The sequence below is a fragment of the Bos taurus genome, chromosome 25 (assembly GCF_002263795.3).
Source record: "Bos taurus isolate L1 Dominette 01449 registration number 42190680 breed Hereford chromosome 25, ARS-UCD2.0, whole genome shotgun sequence".
NCBI classification, from domain to species: Eukaryota; Metazoa; Chordata; class Mammalia; order Artiodactyla; family Bovidae; genus Bos; species Bos taurus.
In genome coordinates, this window is record NC_037352.1 from 28,678,560 (window position 1) to 28,695,153 (window position 16,594).

Consider the following 16,594-nt stretch of genomic DNA (forward strand, 5'->3'; position numbering starts at 1 on the left):
ATTATGTATATATGGACACTATGTGCAAAGTTTTCTTTTTCAAGAATGTTGTCATGTGTGTTATTTTGCAATTCACTCTACAATATAGTTTGTAAATCTTTCCAACTTACCACATTCTTTCTGGTTATCTACTGCTGCATAACAAATCACCCCAAAATTAAATGGTTTAAAACATCAATGTATTACTATACTACCTCTTTTAGTCTGTAGGTCAGGAATTCATATAGTCCTCAGCTGGGAGGACTCTTACAGCAGGGGCTAGAATAGCTGAGGACTGACCAGATCTCTCTCTCTCCTTCAGCAGCCCCGCTCTCTATTTCTCCTTCCTTACCTCCCAACTTCCTTTCCTCCAGCTCAAGCTAGCTTGAGCTGCCTTGCAGCATGGTGGACTGTGGGTAATTGGCCTTCTCACATGGTGACTTAGAGCCCTAAGAGAGTGTTTCAAGAGACAGAAAACAAGAGCTTCTGGTTTAAGTCCTAAACTAGAACCTGGCACAAAAATAACTTTAATTCTTTATTCGATTAAAGAAGTAACGTATCCTAGCTAGAGCAGGATATCAAGGGAATCCAGATAGTCCAGATTCAAGGGAAGAGTGATGTAGATTCCAATTTTTTTAAAAAGTTAATTTATTTGCCTGGGCTGGGTCTTAGTTGCAGCACGTGGGATCTTTACTTGCAGCATGCAGGGTTTTTAGTTGTGGTATGCAGGATCGTTGGTTGTGGCATGTGAACTCTTAGTTCTCTGACCAGGGGATGAACCCAGGCCCCCTGCCTTGGGAGCATGAAGTCTTAGCCACCAGAGAAGTCCCGTAGATTCCAACTTGATGACAGGAATATTAAAGAATTTAAAGCCATCTTTAATTCAACACAGTCAAAAATTCCCCTTCAGCCAAGCATTATTTATATTCTTCTAACATAAAACATATCCAGACACATTCACAAGCTCCAGAAAGTCTCATCTCCTTGTGGGCACCATGCTCACAGGTCCTGGATCTGTTTATCTAAAGCAGGTTCAGGGCAGGTTTTCTCAGCCTGAAGATCTGTAAGCTCCTTTTGCCTCTCCTCTAAACACCCCACATATGGCAGTGAGGCAGAGATACAGTAACTTTGATAGAGTTTACTGAGTGTGACTGCCAGTCGCTGTTGTGACTGAGTGACTCTTTGCAACCCCATGGAATCTAGTCCGATAGTGTCCTTCTGTCCATGGGATTTTTTTGGGTAAGAATACTGGAGTGGGTTGCTATTTCCTCTTCCAGGGGATCTTCCCAACAGAGGGATCTAACCTGTCTTCTGTGTCTCCTGCACTGCAGATGTATTCTTTACCCAGTGAGCCCTGGGGGAAGCCCAATTGCAATGGACACCCATTCAGTAAGGGAGGATGTAGGTAGTGTTTCCCATAGCAGTCACTCCAGTTCACAGCAGTTCTGAAATCCAGCTGGGAGCATGTCATCAGTTCTTTAATTAAGACCCAGTCCTGCTTCTTGGGAATGATTCTTCACGGCTCTTGGCTTTATCTTTTGGGCTCTTGGTTCCTCCAAGAGTCCTTCTCCCTCAGAAGAAATGGCTCCTGTGTGCAGCCATTAAGGGTTGGGGATCCAGAGGCCTTCTTTCCTTTTGTACCACCTCTGTCCCTTTTAGTCCCAAACTGATCCAGTTCCAGTTCATTCGCTCCATTGTGTCTGACTCTTAGCGACCCCATAAACCGCAACACGCCAGGCCTCCCTGTCCATCACCAACTCCCGGAGTCCACCCAAACCCATGTCCATCGAGTCGGTGATGCCATCCAACCATCTCATCCTCTGTCGTCCCCGTCTCCTCTCGCCTTCAATCTTTCCCAGCATCAGGGTCTTTTCAAATGAGTCAGTTCTTCACATCAGGTGGCCGAAGTATTGGAGTTTCAGCTTCAACATCAGTCTTTCCAATGAACACCCAGGACTGATCTCCTTTAAGATGGACTGGTTGGATCTCCTTGCAGTCCAAGGGACTCTCAAGAGTACAGTTCAAAAGCATCAATTCTTCAATGCTCAGCTTTCTTTATAGTCCAGTTCTCACATCCATACATGACTACTGGAAAAACCATAGCCTTGACTAGACGGACCTTTGTTGGCAAAATAATGTCTCTGCTTTTTAATATACTGTCTAGGTTGGTCATAACTTTCCTTCCAAGGAGTAAGTGTCTTTTAATTTCATGGCTGCAGTCACCATCTGCAGTGATGTTGGAGCCCGCAAAAATAAAGTCAGCCACTGTTCCTACTGTTTCCCCATCTATTTGCCATGAAGTGATGGGACCAGATGCCATGATCTTAGTTTTCTGAATGTTGAGCTTTAAGCCAACTTTTTCACTCTCCTCTTCCACTATCATCAAGAGGCTCTTTAGTTCTTCTTCACTTTCTGCCATAAGGGTGGTGTCATCTGCATATCTGATATGTTTTCTTTAAAACTATTGAGGACTTACTGTGACTCAAGCTATTGGTGAGGCGGCTGAGGCACCATATCTCTAAGATTCTTGAAAGCTCGTTTAGGCCTGCACTTAAATATGTGTGAGGTTTTTTTTTTTTAATTGTGCTGGGTCTTTGCTGTAGCACACTGGGCTCCTTGCTGCTGTATGAGGGCTACTCTCTAATGAGGCACATGGGCTTCAGTTGCCTTGTGGCATGTGGGATCTTATTTCATGGAAAGGGATCAAACCTGTGTTGCCTGCATTAGCAGGCAGATTCTCAACCACTGGACCACCAGGGGAGTCCCTGTGTGAGGTCTTAACAAAAGTTCTGACTGCCTCATCCCTAACTTCATCTTTATCTGCAGACCACATTTTACTGCCCCGGGATTTGAATGTTTTTGCAAGGAGATGTCAGAATCAGGAGGAACAGTTCTCCACTCTAACCCAGCAGGTCCTGGTTCTATTTCCTCTAAATTCTACCACAAAAAGGGGAATAATTTCTGCTTTAATTCATCTCCGCTTGTCTTTCATCATAGGCATCTCAAAAAGCCCAGTTGGCTTCTTCTGTGCTCTACTTGGAACTCTTCTAGTCAGGTCCATGAACTCATTAGGTTGCCTTCTCATCTGTCATGTCTTGCTAACTGACCCATCAGTCCATGGCTTAGGTGCTCTTTTGTCCAGGAACAGTGTTCTCAGTGTCCTTCAGGTCCTCTCCAAGAGTCTTCCTGAGGCCCTTGCAGCTTTCACTAACAGTCTTATGGGGCACATCTAGCTTCTGTTCATTGTCCAGTCCCAGAGCCAATGTTTTAAGTGTTGGTTACAGCAGCAGTCTACTTCCAGGTACCAAATTTCGTTTTGATTATCTGTTGCTGCCTAACAAACCACTCTAACCTCTTGCCACAAAGTAAAGAATGTGTATTGTAAAGAAGCCAATGCATTCCATAGTCTGCACTTTGATAAGATACATGGAAAATGTTATCCTCCAACACGTACCCAGATGATTTTTTCTTTTTCTGCTCATTTCTTTTCAGAATGCAACAGACCCTTCATCACCCCCTACCCTTGACTGTCTTGGGCACTTGAAGTAAAGATATTTATTGAAGGTAAAATAAAGGAAGGAAAGACAGGGGAAGGGCTGAGGTAGAAGTGATAAAATCCCCATTTTTACCTCACTGGGGACAGTGAGGTTTTTATTTACTTATTTAATTGGAGTGTATTTGCTTTACAATGTTGTGTTAGTTTCTGCGGTACAACAATATGAATCAGCTATCTGTATACATATATCCCCTCCCTCAGGAGCCTCCCTCCCATCCCCCATCCAGCCCTTCTTGGCCGGCACAGAGCACGGAGCTGAGCTCCCCGTGCTGCACAGCAGCTCCCACCAGCTACTTCACACACGGCGGCGTATGTATGTCCGTGCTGCTCCCTCAGTCCATCCCACCCTCTCCTTCCTCCTCTGTGTCCACAGTCCATTCTTTATAGAGGACAGCAAGATTTAGAGAGAACAAACAACTTACCCACATTCACACAAGCAGTGAGGGCAGAGATCTGATAGACGTGTCCTCCTCTGGTTAAAGGGTTAAATCTACTTTGTACCAGGAGCTCCATGTGTGTTTATAGACTCGCTTAAGGCTCTTTGGTGACCTGGTTGCCATCCAGAAAATGCCAAAACAACTGATTGCTAGGGGAGGAAACATTGCTAGAAGATGCAGCTTTCATCCAAACTTTCAGAGGGAAAGATGCTTCTGAACTCTACCAACTCTATTAGTTCATGTGCCTGTGACCTTTCAGAAAAACTTCTGGAAACGATTTCTATGTACATCGTTGAACTATGTACATAAGATTCAGCCAGTGGCTTAAGAAGATAATTTGGGAAGTAGGGCAGGTACAAGAAAAGATAGGAGAATACAGGGTAGCAAAGGTTGAATGCCCAAGGTATAGTATCAGCAATGAGTGTGTTACTAGGGCTCAGAGGAACCACACCCAGGGTGCAAACCAGGAGGTGCAGGCAAGGAGGGGACCCTGATTAACTTGTGCCCCTGGCTGGCAGCACCAATGCCCACATTCTCTTGGCACCTGCACCAGCCAGAAGAGAGGTGATTACTGAGCTATTTGGACCAGAGGCTTAGGGCAGTATTGCCTGCTTTGCTTCTGATTGGTGTGAGAATGTTTATGTATCTCTTTTCTTTGATACTGGGAATTGGAAGAATCTGAGCTGGTGGCTTAGTCTTTCTGCCACCTAGAGGGGGGCAAGAAACTGGGGACCTTGGAAAAGAGGGTGCTGTCAGGAAAGACTAGTCTGCTCCAGCCAGGTGAGTTCTTTCTCCTATGGCACACCCTTGGGAGGGGCAGAAGGAGACTGGTAGGTGTTTGTCTATGGGACAGACTGAGATGCCTCCTGATGCTTTTGATTTTTTCTTTTTGCAACACAAACCTTGGTAGCACTGTGTAGTTTGTCAGCTTCTGGGCACATGAGAGGTAGACAGGTAGGGGACTAGAAAAGGTGACTGGAGACTCAGTTAAAGGGTTGCCCTTGAGGCATGGGGCAGGGGAGGAAAGGGGCCTATCTGGGTATGGACTTGGCAGAGGGCAGTGTGAGGGCAGGTTGCAGACAGTCTTCGAGATGTCAAGCTCACACCTGTGTCCAGGCACCCTCAACCCCTTATCGAATCCATTCTGTGACCTTGGGAAGGGAGGTGAGGGGCCAAACCACGTGTTCTCAGACCCCCGGGAGCGGGATCAGAGGTCAGCAGGCGGTCGCTGCAGAAGTGCCTCCCTAGGTGATACTGCGGTGGGCACCCCGAACCCTCCTCCTCCCCCAGTTCTGGCCGCCAGTACCTTAACTCGGCGCCTGCCCTAGCCCTGGGCGCGGATGCAGGTGTGATCCTGGCGCCGGGGATGAAGTAGTTAAGGTGGGGGGCGCTTCGGTGAGCTGTCCAATACGGGGAACAGCAGTTTGCCGGAGTTAACGTGGGCAGCTTCTTTGGGGAGGAAGGAAGGAGGACCGTCTGCCAAGCTCCAGTTCGCCCCCCGCGCGCGTGTGCCTGTGTGTGCAGTGCGTGTGTGTGTGTGTGTGTGTGAGCGAGTGTGAGTGCGCGCGCGCCGAGGCGTTCCTCAGGTTGCGCTGCCTGGAAACCGAGGGAGCCATTGGCGAGGCGGAGGGGTGGGGGTGGGGGCTCCCCGACCCTCCGAGGCGAGGCGCGCCCAGAACCCCGGCTCCTGACGCGGGCGAAGGCAGGGCGGGGACAGCGCCGCGGGCTGCCTCAAGGCCCCGGGGGGCCCGCTGGGGAGGAGCCGGGGAGGAGGCCGGAGCTGCATGGAGTTTCTAGGGCGCGCAACTCCGGCGGGGCCTCGGCCACTAGGCTTCGGGGCGCAGCGAGGCAGCCGCGCACATGGGCTGAGCCCGCGCGCCGGGGCTCTGCACGGCCAGCGGGAGCGGGAGGGGTAGAGCCGCGCGCCGAGCCGGGGTGCGGGGCAGCGTCCCCAGACGGGAGCCGAGGACAAGGACAAGAGGAGCGCGCCCAGATCGCGCTCCGAGCCGACGAGGGGCTCGCGCCGACCCCGGCGCGCGCTTGGGGAGCAGCCCGGGGCGCCGTGGGAGCCGGCGGCAGCGAGGATGCCGGCGCGGGGCCGCGGCGGCCGGCCGGGGGTGTGAGTGTGAGGCTGAGCGCTGCCCGCCGGCGCCTCCCCCCGCGCCACCTCCTCCCTGCGGGCCTCGGAGGAAGCCCCCGGCGCGCGCGGAGGCGCCTCGGAACCCGAGCTTCGGGGCGGCGGGCCCGCGCGGCCGGCCCCGGCCCAGCCAGAGGTGAGTGCCGCCGCCCGCTCGCTCCCGCCCTCGCCTCTTCCCTCCGTCCGCCCTTCTGCCCCGTGCCCAAAGCCCGGGGCTGTGGCGGGCCCTAGCCCCAGAGTGGGCGGGCTGGCGACAACGCCTCCCATACCTGTTGGCGCTGGAAGAGGGCACCGGGCGGCTGGGGGTTGCCCGAGCCTCCTTGCTCTCCCTGGGGGTGGCGGGTGTCCGCCCGCCTGGGGGCGTGGGGTCCGGGCAGGGCGACGGGTGTCCCACCCGGGTGTCCCAGAACTGTGCGGGCTGCAGGCTGGGCGCCGTTCGCCGAGTCCCCGGCGCCGGTAGCCGCTTGTCTGCGCGCCCCCGGCCGCGGGCGCCTGGGCGGTGGAAGGGAGAGGAACTGCACCGCAGCCCAGGTGGAGAGCCGGGCGGCTTCCAGGTACCCGGGAAGCCGGGAGTCCTGGCATTCGGGGGAGGATTCCCTCCACCTCCAGCCCCGGCGAGGGCTATTCGCCCTCCCGGGCGCACGCTCCTCGCCGCCACCGCCCGGTGTCTGCCGGCCCTGGGGAGCGCGGGATCACCCGGAGCCCTCCGGCAGCCCAGCGTGGGACCTGGCTGTCACTCAGCTGGCCTCTGGGTCCCCGGCAGCTTCCAGAGTCCCGCGCCCCGGCAGAGGCGGGCGCCGACTCCGCCGGGCGGTCTGGGTTTACTGGATGCCCCAGCGTCCCCGGACTGGCGCGACGCGGAGTGAACTTCTTCAGACTTGGCCTGAGGGCGCCTAGGCAGCAGCAGGTAGTTCTGGGGACGGCCTCGGGGCCAGGGAGAGTGGAGGATGCCTCACCCCGACGGGATGGGGTGCTGAACGTGGAGCGAGGGCTACTTTTTGCTATCTAGGCGCCAGCCACGTGCGCCCTCTGCCCCCATCCCCAGCATCATTTCCCTCTGCATTTTTTTCTTTGAGGGCCAGTGTGTGTGTGCGGAAAGCGCCTTCCTTGTGTTGATGAAGTCCTTTGCCCCGTGAAATGATGCCTGCAGTTCCTGAGGTCCCAAGACTGGGGCGCCATCCCCAGGCCTTGAGCTCCGTATTTTGCTGGGCTCGGGGGAGAACAGCTCAGTGCCGGTGTGTGTGGCTGTGTTAGGTCGTGCCGACTGAAGTCTGATTAGTGCTAGTAATAACTATATAAGAACAGCCTCAGGGATGGGGTTGGGGTGGCCTTCTCTAGGAGGAATGGGTAGATTTCTTCCCTTCGTGTGTCCAGACACACAGAGCATTCGTGCAAAAGTGAAAACTCTTAGGATTTCCACGTTCTGCTTCCTTAACTGCTGACTCGCAGTCCAAAAGATAAACTCTCTTTCAGTTCAGGCCTCTGAGCCTTGGAAAGGGTTTTAAAGCCATTTGGTGTGAAATTGTCTTGAGGCCAGAGGAGGACACGGTTTTCATCCAACCCTGACCGCAGCTCTCCTCCTTGGTTTGTTGGTGGTTTTCATTTCATCTATTTTTTGGGGAAAAAAAAGTGTTGCAGGTAGAAGGAGGTGTTGATGGAATCTCCATTGTCTTTGCTACTTGGTTCTTTGAGGCTGTGAAGTCTGGAGGCAGCTCGGACGGCGCCTGTGTTGCTGCTCTCTTGAGACACCCCCAGCTAAGGATGGATTCTTGGGCTCCAGGAGCTGCAAAACTTTGCTAGTTCCTTAGGCAATTGGCCCCTACACATGCCTGATGGATGCCCCTGGGCAGTGTTTCCCGCGGCCTGTTCTAATGGAGGCCCAGCTGAGGCCCCCCCGCCCCTTTCTGAGTTCACTGCAGACATGTGGGTTTTTAATGGCAGTAGCTGCCTGAAAAACAGCTATGTTTACCAAGAAGCTGGTCTACAACACTGGATGTTGGTTACTGACTGTATCCAAGTGGAGTAATGAAAACAAAACTCTCTGGAAACCCAATCCCTCGGATATTTTATTGGAGGAGCGCTAAATCCTCTTAGAATTGTTCATTGAGATTACCTTTCTCTGAACTCGGACTGTAACTACTGCCAGTAATCAGGCCTTTAGTGAGGGTGCTGCAAAGGGCTTTGCAGAAAGAAAATAATTTCATTCAGCTGGTTCCATGGAGAACATGATGGGCAGGACGTGATGGAGACCCACGGCTCCCTTTCCTTGCGAAGGGATGGTGGGGATTGGGGTGAGGTGAGGGTGCAGGTGTGAAGGCTGCTTGGTTAACATTTATCTCCACAGTGGGAGGCCTCTGATCAGTGCCCAAGCATTGGGCAAGGTTAGGCGGCCGTCTAGAAATTTCTTTTCCGTTGCAAGTGGCTTTGGGAGGGACGGCGTGCTTCTGGATCAACAGTGGGAGAGATGTATCTGAGGGCTGGTCTTAGGTCCTGGCACTGTCTGCTAGCTAGATTTGGCAGCCCACTCCGGCTCCGACAGCCTCTGCAGTGCCCATTGGGTGGCAGAAGGGGGCGCTAGTTCTTACATAGAGAGGAATTCTGGTGGCTCAAAGAGAACTTGGATGTTTAAGGCCTTTGCACACCCTCTTAATTCAGATTTCTGGGACCCTTCTTGATGTCAGACACTTCTACACATTGGAGCTCACGTAACCTTCATGTTTTATATTTGGAAACTGATGCTGAAGGTGGGTAACTAACTTTCATGTGAGCAGGTAGTTTGTGGGTAAGAGGCAGGGTTAGGGTTTGATTCTAAGAGGCTGGTGTTCCTGATTGTAGGTCCAGGGCTCTTTGCACCCTGCTGCTCATGATCTGAAGAGTGTTTTAGTAACCTTTGACCTTCAGTGCCTTGTCCAGGATCAGACCCAAGGCGGGTGCCCTTTCTGTGCTGAGTGAATCCAGGGCAGCATCTCATTCCTTATTCCTGACAAGGAAACTCAGGCATGGAAGGAGCTCTGTCTTGTGCAGTGGGTCAGGGAAGGAGGCCTTGCCCTCCACGTGTGCCCACATTGGAGCCACGTGGGGCTCAAGTCCACGCTGGCTTAATTATAGATGGTGGTGCCTTTGGTCGCTTGTTCCCTCTCTGTGCCCACAGTGGTATGGAATTGGGTGACATCTTTGCCCTTCCCTTGAAGCTTAACCTGATGTAGTCAGAGTGTCTGAAATGTCTTTTCATGATGGAGAACCATTAGGCTGCGCAACGAGCCACAGCCTCCAGTGCTTGTTAAGACAGTGTGCATCCCAACTCGCAAACAATGAAACTGTCCTTCAAGATGGGCAAGGCATTGGCTGACCCCTCAGTGGCTCCCTTGGAGGCTAATTCTGCATGTGGTTTGAAAGGAGGAAAATGAAAGCACAGTTGTGGCATCCAACCTGGGGCTTTCTGAGTGAATGATGTTTTTAATCATTTAACATTGAACAAAAATGTATTCAGTGCCTATTATGTGGTATGGATATAGAAATGAACATGAGATGAATATGACACAGCGGCTGCCATCAGAAAATTTACACATTAATGGGGAAGGCAGACCATGTGTGAGGGATACACATTTGTGAGCAGAGATGGGAGGCAGTCAGTCTAGTGTGACACTGATGTCTGAGCTGAGCTTGAAGGATGGCTATGAAGTAGCCAGTCCTCCATGGGTATTCCAGGCAGAGGATGTTATGGGAGAGGTAAGAAAACACATGGAAGATATGATAAAGCAACTGGTAATTTGGACCCCCTGGAGCTTCAAGAGTGAGGCAGGGAAGGACGAGAGAAGAGGCTGGAATGGTAGCAGAATGCTTGTGGTCAGGACTAGGGGGCGAGTGGCAAGGTCAGATTGGAGTTTTAGGTAAGTCTGGTTGGAGACCTTGTGGAGAATGGATTTGGCAGTGAGAAGACCAGAGGCGTAGATACCGGTGAGGTGGCTGGAGCTGAGGCTATGGTGGGGACTATGGAGGAGAAGAGATGGATTGAGCAAACATTTAGGAGAATTCTCAGTTAGGGTTTCTGGGTTGCAAGCAACAGAAACCAGCTCTAGCTAGCAACTAAAGCCCACAAGGAGAATGTTGTACAAGCTCTGATGGAAATTCACAGGGCTGGGGACACGCCTGAAGAGCCAGGCTTGGAGCAGTTGGGAATTAGGTAGTCGAGGGGATCTTGGTGGCTGGAGTAGTCTTATGGTTTCTCTCAGGTGATGCTATGAAAGTAAATGATCTCTATCCTTTCCCTCCATCATCATCATCATCTTATTATTATTATTATTCTGCTATATTCAAAATGCTCAGAGGAAATCTCTAACTGGCAAAGCTTTGGGTCTTCATATCAGGAATAGCTTTCTGAAATTTCATTGGACTGGGGAGAGGTAGTTTTTCTGAAAGGAAGCTGGAATAAATCTGCTGGAAGACTTGGGCGTGTCCTCCACAGGAGGCTTAGTTGGTGGGACTCACTGATTGAGTAGGAGTATTAGTAGGAGAAGGGAAGGGTGTAGCATGACCACAGAGTTTCCAGCATAGGTAACGAGGTGGATAAGCAAAATGAAAGTCTGGCCAGACTAAATAACTCACTTGTTTCCTCACTGGCAGAGCTGTGGGCAGTTCTCTGTGATCAGGCCGTGGGAGAAGGTAACAGCCTATTTTAAAAAGTCTCATTAAGGGGCAGTGCTGCTGAGGATAAGGCCTGTTTAAATAGGTTACTTTAGCTCATGCCCCACAAATCTGGGTAGTTTGAAAGCATTTTCATTCATTCATCCTGTATTTATTGAGCATCTCTGTACCAGGTACCAGGGACAATGGCCAATTAGATAGAGGTGGTACTCTCATATTCTAGTGGTGTAAGACAATGAAAAAACAAAAATGGAAAATAAAATTAGGTGATATCATGGAGGAAAAGGCAGGGATTTCTTCAGATTGGGTGGTCAAGAAAGTTCTTACTGAGGAGTCATAGTTAGGCTGGGTAAGTTGGGAGAAGGTCTAGGCAAGAACTTCCAGGCAGTGTCATCTGCCAGTGCAAAGGTCCTGAGGTAGACACTGCTGGGTGTGTTGAGGAACAGGAAGGAGGCTAGCATGGCAGGAGATGTGTACCGAGAAGTAGGGGCTAGTTCATGGGGGGCCTCGGAGGTCACCCTGCAGAGTTTGGATTTGATACTGAATTAGTTAGGAGGACCAGGAGGGGTTTTAAACAGCAAACTGACATGATCCAATTTCTGTTTTCAAAAGATCACCCTGGCAGCTGTGCCTTCTGTGTGTACTACCTTAGTGCAAGAATGTGAATCTCTATTCATCAGAGTCTAAAATGAAACGTAGTATTTGAGAGTAACAGATGGAGAGAAAATGCTTTAGTGACCTTAATTTAGTGGTTTCTCATGTACCAATTAAATGTGGGTATGGACAAAACCACATTTCTAGTATGATTTCAGTTTTGTTTAAAAATGTGGTATAGAAGAATAATAGAAAGAAGTGGACTTAAAATGTTAACAGTGCTTGTCCAAAGGAATTGGCATTATGAATGATTTTTTTAAAATGAGCTCAAATTTCTTTTATAATCAGAACCAATTTTTTTTTTAATGTATTCACTGATGACCACCAATGTCATGGATGGGGTGTTTTGAGACTGTATCAACTAAATACTCTTTTCCTACCGTTTTATTTCTGGAAATTTTAATGTGAAAAACCCATGGGTCCTGGTTGGGGCCGAAATTAGGGTGCTTAACCTTGTACAAGCTGTCCAGTGGGTGGCTCTTTGTTTTATGCTTAAAAAATATTTTCATTATGAAAGCAAACATTGTTTTTTTAAAAAAAGTAATTAAAGTCATATGGAAATGTTACCTTAAAAAACGAAAGCACCTTTCTGCATTCTCCTTCCCCAGATCATTCATATTTTTGTACATGTATCATTAGATTTTCTTCCTCAGCATTTCAAATACCTCCATCTATATTTTGTTGAAGGATTTTTGAATATTGCTGTAACAAGTCACCCTTTCTCCAAATGACTCTCCCAGACTCCTTCCTCTAGAGCTTGAAACCTTGATGACCTTTACCCCCTTGAAACAAAATCATTAGGAAACTTGAACACATCATTTAGCTGGGAGAAACGGCCTCTTGCCTTTTCAGTATTCAGAGTGTTCACTGAAAGCATACTTTATACTTATAAAAAATGGAGCAATTAAATATTCATTAAAAGTTCATCTCTGAGCATTTAAACAATATTACTCTAGTGTTAGAACCCCAAAGTTGGGTTTATGATTACAAATCACTTTTGTTTCATTAACACAAGTTTGCTCCTATGAAAACTTGAAAGTGCAAGTCAGGGAGCTTGGTTCATTATTTTGGTGACATGTTTATTACCTTGGAATATTATCCTTTGAAAACAGGAAAAGCAAAGCATTCCATGGAGTGTTACTCAGAGCCATGGATGTGTTTGGGAAGTGCTTCATGGTCTCATCCTGCAGACTGGCCTTGGGGGCTGAAGTGTCAGGATTGAACTGCCATCAACTCCGTGCTCCTGTGTTGGATGGGAGACTCATGTGATTCAGCAGAATTACTACCTTTCCCATCAGTTCTTTAATTAAACACATCCTTTCTTGGGGAAGAGGAGAGCAAAGACGTTCTTAGAAGAGAATGCTTGAAAAGTAATAGAACCATGGAGTTGATGAGTGAGCAGGGACCTTGGTTATCTCATTTTACAGATGGGGAGAAAGAAGGACTGGAGAGAGCACATGACATGCGTTCTGTTAAACAGAGTCGATTTCCCCACCCCAGGGCCTCTTCCCTACACTCGGCACCCGCTCCGTGTTGTCAGAAAAATGAATTTATTTTGGTAAACCCAAGAATTAGGAAAGCATGCTGAACCTGATGAAAAATGGGAGGGTTTTTGTGCTGTTCATTCATTCTGTAAAGTGTAATCTGTTTGTGTACTGATAACAGGCCTAATTACTGTGTAAACATTTTTATAGCCTGGTAAGAAAAACCTCAAAACATCTGTACTGCACATTGATGGAGCCATTCAGCCTCCAGCATCCCACTGCTCATTCTTAAAACCAGTTGCTCTGTTATTTCATCTGGTCTATGGTAGATGATTCATTTGATGCACAGACACATAAACACACACTCCAGATCCAGCGGGAAGTGACAAGTAATATTAGGAAACTTGCATCGTACTTACTACGTGTCATCCACTCTCTGATTATGAGCATTTCCCCCATTTTACAGATGAAGAAATGAACAGACAACTCAGGGTCCCAGGTTCACTACACTATAGACTCCCCTCTAGAGATAGATGTGTAACTCACTAGTTAAATCTCCACCTTCCCTCTTCTCCCAAAGAGAAGCAGACTTTCTACCACAAAGATCAGGTGTGACTTTGTGAAATCACTTTAGTCAAATCACTTTTCTTTTGGCCAGACTCATGAACATAGAGCTGCGAAGAGTCCTCTGAGGGGATGGCGTTTTCAAGTCTGTTTGGTGAGTTGTCCCAGTCCCTTTCATTCCCGAGTCACTTGGCGGTAGCTAGTCCACACATATCATCTGCCCTCAGCTGAGGCTGGTGGTTCTCCTTTCATTTGGAGACTCAACTCTCAAGTTAGTTGTACCAACACTAACCAACCTGTGAGCCCCGGTATACTCAAGAACTGCTGGCTCCCAGCTTGGCTCCTACAGGGTGTTTACATGTAGGCTCCTACAAGGCTCCTTTGGTGTTTACATAAACACCAAAGTTCTCAACTTCTCACACCCAAGGAGGTAGATGTGTCTTTCAAAACCCCAGAAGCACAGAATCCATGGAGCCTTCAAAGGGCAGGAGGCAACAGGGAGGAATCATATAATTGAAGAGGAGGGAAACAGACATGCTGGTGGGTACTGTCAGTGGTTCCTCACACAGAGACCTTGGGCTTAAGGCGTTCGTTCTGACGCAGGCTGACTCAGAATCTGGCACACTAGAAGGGACTGAAGCCAGGGAGGACGTGCCCTGGACTCTCCTGGCTGCGGGTTCCAGCCGCTGGCCGGAGGATTCCCTGTACTTGGAGATCCTTGCATGAGAGGTGTTGCTAAATAAGTGAGTTCTTTCCTCTAATTTGGAGTGTTGTGGTTGTCATGAGAGACAGAGAGAAGGAAAGAAAGAAAGAAATAGCAAGTCAGTGCTGCCAGGTAGCTTTCCCTGGGAGTGTCCATGTCCTGCAGGACCTTGGGGGCTACAGGGCCGTGATCTTAAACACAAAGGTACATGACAGAGGCCGGGCCTGACTTGGGACGGTGACCCTTCATCAGGTAGAACTCCAGGGAGTGGGTGACCCCGCTGTGATCTTGGGAAAGGTGATGCATATCTTTCTAGGGGGAGGTTGGCTGGCTCTGGGCTTCCTTTGTGGCTCAGCTGGTAAAAAATCCACTTGCAATGCGGAAGACCTGGGTACGATCCCTGGGTTGAGAAGACCCCCTCGATGAAGGGAAAGGCTACCCACTCCAGTATTCTGGCCTGGAGAATTCCATGAACTGTTTAGTCCATGGGGTCGCAAAAAGTCGGACATGACTGAGCAACTTTCACTTTTTCTTTGGCTGGCTCTGGATTTGAATTTTAGAACCTGAACTTGAGAGTTTAGTTCAGTACTTCACAGACTTTGCTGCATGTTAGAGTTCCCTGGGAAACCTTAAAAATGTCCCAGTGCCCCATCACATCCTAGGCCAGTGAAACCTGAATCGTCGCTGTGAGGGTGGGGGAGGGAGCGAAATGGGACAAGGTTCTCGCCCCACCCCCACCCCAGGTGATTCCACTGTACAGCCAACTTGCTTTCCTCTAAGGAGAGTGCCTGCCAATTGCCTGAGGATCTTGTTCAAGTGCAAGTTCTGATGCCGGGTCTGGAGCAGGCTGGGAGCCTGCATTTTTAACCAGCTCCAGGTGCTGCCACGGGGTCGCAAAGAGTCGGACATGACTGAGCGACTGAACTGAACTGAACTGAGGTGCTGCCAGAGAACAGGGCCCAGTTAGAAGAAACATGTTCCAGACTTACTTAGCCTCACAAGGAGGGCTTCTGGGATCATCGCTTTTTCATGAGAGTATGGCCTCCTTAGTTCATCCGAGTTTGGAGAACAAGGGGCCCGGATCCTGCCTTTTCCACTTTGTATTCTTATAAAGAACAATAGAGCAATTGAATATTCATTAAAAGTTCATCTCTGAATATTGAAATGTTATTGCTCAGGTATTGGAGCCCAAAAGTTAGCATCATAATTACAAATCACTTGCATTATTTTTGTCTTTCTGGATCCAGAATGTTGTCTTGTCCCTGGTCAGCATTTATAGAGTCAGAATCAGAGGTTCTGACTGCTGGAAAGGACCATAGGACTTATTTTATCTAAACCACTCAGTTATGGAGAGGAGTCTGCTAAGACTCAGAGAGGTTTGTCCAGAGTCACAGATCATCAGGCTGGGGCTGCTGTGAATGTGAGACCAGGAGGAGAGACATGACAGGATGAATCCTGGGGAAAAGATCCCCCTCCCTCCCACCCCATGCTGCTCCTGAAGCAGGGGAATCAAACGACACAGGCATCCAGAAAGATGGCTAGTTATAGTCATGTTCAAACACCTGTTTCACAATCCAGAATCATTGCTGCCAGTGATACCTGTGTTTTTCCATCAAAATGTCTCAAAATCCAGAAATATTACTGCCAATAATATCTGTGTTTCTCCATCCTCTCCCTGCAGCTTCAGGTAAGGATGCAGAAGCACGACTAAGCACTTTGCTTCTGCAGTTAGAGTTGACACGTTGACAGAGATGTTCAACAACCCGGTCCCAGGTGGGATGCTGACGCAGGCTGCCCTGCATCATGCAAAACAATTACATTTACCATTTCTACTCCAAATATTTTCCTCCTGTGGTCCAAACAAATAAAGAATATTCTCAACATATAGGTTTCTGGATGTCGTGGTGGATAATGTTAAACCTGATGTAAGAATAGTTCATAATTGATGTTCTTGGCATTTATCACCCAGCCATGACATGTTCAGCAGGTGATGACTAATAAATTATATTTTGTTGGATCCTTTTTTTCCCCCAGTTTTTTCAACTCCAGACACCTGTTTCAGCATGTCAGTGCTGGCAGGGACATTTTCTGCCTTGTCACTTTTATGCTTTAGAAACTAACTTGAGATGAAGACCGGTGGGTGTGAAACTCAAGGACCGAAATGGACACTGCTTTCTCAGGGTGTGTGTATTTTGACCTAGGAGGTCAAGTCTTTAAACAGAGTGGGAGAAGACTTACGGGCACATGAAAGTTAGTAGAAAGATGAGGCAGTATAATTATAGCTAATGGTTATATAAGTCCTCCTTTCTGAGTACTTGGTGTGTGTTAACTCCTTCAGTTCTTTCAGTGAAGCTTTGATGAAGTAGATCCTGCAACTGTCTCTATTTGTGTGGATGAGGACCCCAAACCACAGAGAGGTTAAGTACTTTATTGAAG

General features: G+C 48.9%; 1 protein-coding gene across 3 annotated transcripts in view; it reads left to right on the forward strand.

Moving 5' to 3' along the window:
* CALN1 (calneuron 1) overlaps window positions 1-16,594 on the forward strand; it is a 462,160-nt gene that overhangs the window by 42,363 nt on the left and 403,203 nt on the right. The window contains exon 1 of one of the 3 annotated variants that reach the window (XM_005224934.5): window positions 5,301-6,245. The exons of 1 other annotated variant lie outside the window; for it this stretch is intronic. The gene's annotated coding sequence lies outside the window, so the exon portion shown is untranslated. Of the gene's footprint in view, window positions 1-5,300; window positions 6,246-13,547; window positions 13,610-16,594 lie in introns of those variants that run through there. One more of the 3 variants, XM_059881397.1, reaches the window with a different exon arrangement.